Source organism: Prunus avium, chromosome 2, assembly GCF_965620075.1.
Source record: "Prunus avium chromosome 2, drPruAviu1.hap1.1, whole genome shotgun sequence".
Lineage (NCBI taxonomy): Eukaryota > Viridiplantae > Streptophyta > Magnoliopsida > Rosales > Rosaceae > Prunus > Prunus avium.
This window is the reverse complement of record NC_142285.1, coordinates 32,304,922-32,307,842: the sequence shown is the minus strand read 5'-3', so window position 1 is coordinate 32,307,842 and position 2,921 is coordinate 32,304,922. Positions and strand designations below refer to the sequence as shown.

Here is a 2,921-nt window from a genome sequence, read left to right as displayed (position 1 = left end):
TGGTGAGAGAGTTGGTGCCCAAAGTTGGTGCCTCTATCTCTAGCACCACCCTTAATACTCTTGCAACTAGGCCTGGGCACGATTCGGGTCGAGTCAAAATTTGGCCGACCCATGGGGCTGAACCGATGAAGTCTTCGGTTCTCGAATCGAGTCGGATCTAGGTGAAAACCCGAAATTGAGTCAAATCGGAAATGGGCTCGGTTCTCGGGTCGGTTCTGCCTTGTGATCGGTTTGGGCTTGAGCCCAATTTTACATTTTTAAAAGCCCAAATTATATTTAATTTCAGCCAAAAAAAAGCCCAAATCGAATTCTCTTTCAGCCAAAACCCTTTTTTTGTTGTCAAATTGCCGAAACCTAATAACAAGCCCAAATCACATTTTCACTTCTCTTGCAAATCCTAAAATTATGCATATTCAACCTATAAAAATCCATCTTTCCAAGCATGCAAATTCAATGTATAAAAGCAAGCAATTACAAAATGAAACTTACAAACCATTACAAAAAATAACTTACAAATAAAGCAAGCAATCCAAATGAAACTTATGAAATATTACAACCCATCACAAAAATACACATAAAGTCTAAAGATAATATCCTTGCAAAAAATCAGCTGCATCCATTCTTCCAAAAGCCTTAACAAAGCAACCTACATAACACTTAAAAGAATTAACACAAAGTTTCACCATAAACAAATCATAATTAAAACAAGATGCAAGAAAAATACCTTCCAACATATCTTCATCACACTAAGAAGGGAGAGTCTTATTCAAATTTGTTGTGGATGTTTTACTCCCCATTTCTACAAAATATAATAAAATAAATCAAACCAATTTGAGTTAGAACACATAAAAATGAGAAAATAATCAGATTCAAATATACTTATACAAATGAAAACATTACCCATTTCAATTGCTTAATAGAACTCCATCTCCTCAATGCTTGGCACATATTGCAATGAAGATATATCTTCGGACCTTATCCAATTTTGAGAGCAAATCAAAGCCTCAACCATCCTAGGAGACAATGAACTTCGAAACGAGTCAATCACTCTCCCACTTGTGCTAAAACAAGACTCCGAAGCTATTGTGGAAGTAGGGATTGCAAGCACATCATTTGCAATTGATGCCAAAGTAGGATACTTGAGCCCATTTATTCTCCACCACCCTAGTATATCAAATCATCATTCGCAGGCATTTGAGCCTCATTAGAAGCAGGTTCCTATTCATAAACAGATTCAAAACATATTTAAACACAATCAATCAAAGTTTTCCTACCCATTCACAGACTAAAACACATATATTATCCAAAAATCAGATTTAAACTGAGTTTCCTATCCATCAACAGACTACAACATATATATTATCCAAAAACCAGATTCAAACAGAATTCAATTTCCTATCCATCAACAGACTAAAACATATATATTATCCAAAAATCAGATTTAAACAGAGTTTCCTATCCATCAACAGACTACAACACATATATTATCCAAAAACCAGATTTAAACAGAGTTTCCTATCCATCAACAGACTACAACATATATATTATCCAAAAAACTGATTTAAATAGATATAAAACAGATTTAAATCACACACTGAATGAAAACAGATCCAAAAAAAACAGATTCAAAATAGATACAAAACATATTCAAAACATATCCAAAAAACAGATTCAAAACAGATACAAAACATATTCAAAACAGATCCAAAAAACTTATTTACCTCCATTTAAGCAAAAGCTTTTCGAAACTTTCAAAGCTCAGCAGCAGAGATGCTAAACAACTGTGAATGAAAACAAAAATAGGGTTAGGTTCTAAACTAGCTTCATTCCTTTCATAAATTCAAACCAAATACCCTAAAAATCCTAAAATTAAAACCAAAATTTGAACTGAACCCCAAAATTTCAGAACAGACTCCAATTAGTAAAGATCATCTTTGAACATAAACAAAAAGAAAAAACATAAACTAACCAATCAAAAAAACAGAATAATTTAACAGAAGAACCTAAATGCTAGCAGCCCTAATTTATATAATGAAACTAACAAATCATCATTTCTTTGTCAATTTCAATTTTCAAATAATCATCACAACATAGCATAAACTAATTGGTGGCAGCCCTAATTTGACAACCCTAAAACCTTAACAGACCTCAACCACCAAATCGAAAAGCCTAATTTAAAAGAAAATAAAACCATAAATTTAATTTAGAATAAACCCTAAATTCAAAGGAAGATGATGCTCTCACCTTTGACTAATATGAGAGAGAAATCCACAGAAGAAATCGGAGGAGAGGAATAGATGTTGTCGGTGATCACAAACTGAGAAACATAGAAAAATCGAGATAAGAAGAGAGAGTTAGCGGAGCAAAACAAAAAACTTGGAAAAAATTTAACATATAAGAGAAAGAGAAGCTGACATGCCGCTGCGTGCAGGGTTGAAGGAGGCGCGGTGGCTGATTGACTGAGAGTCTGAGAGTGAGAGGATCGAAGTAGAGAAAACAGACGAGAGATGGTCGTGGTGCTGGTGCTATGCGAGGATTGAAGATCCAAGGTAGGAGGCGGGTCGAGAGAGAGAGAGGTGAGGCGCCGCTTAGTCTTAGGTCAAAACGAAAAGAAAAATTAAAACGAAGAGAAGACTAAGTGAGACTCGTGAGAGAGACAGAGACTGAGAGAGTAGCGTGTGAGGGTTACAGCAAAAAAAAAAAAATTGCGTAGGGGATCTGCTGCAAGCACTCTCACATTTCCTCTTTTTTAGGCCAATCACACGACGCCACATGTAACTTATATATATATTTAAATTTTTCCGGTTCGGTTCAGGTCCACCGGTTTTGAAAAAATTAGAACTGAGAGCCGAACCGTGGACCTTCGGTTCGGTTCAGGTCCAGAGTTGACTTTTTTGGTTTAGTCAAAATACACTCTTTTT

General features: G+C 35.3%; 1 long non-coding RNA gene across 2 annotated transcripts; it reads right to left on the bottom strand.

Annotated features, from left to right (window-relative positions):
* Positions 1-358: 358 nt before the first annotated feature.
* On the bottom strand, positions 359-2,650 carry LOC110746826 (uncharacterized). 2 transcript variants are annotated; one of them, XR_015834019.1, is made up of 6 exons: positions 2,416-2,650; positions 2,245-2,317; positions 1,722-1,781; positions 901-1,218; positions 725-799; positions 359-646 (listed from the first exon to the last, which is right to left on the bottom strand). It is a non-coding gene; the product is annotated as an uncharacterized LOC110746826 (long non-coding RNA). The 2 variants fall into 2 exon arrangements; XR_015834020.1 differs by having other exon boundaries at positions 901-1,164.
* Positions 2,651-2,921: the final 271 nt, after the last annotated feature.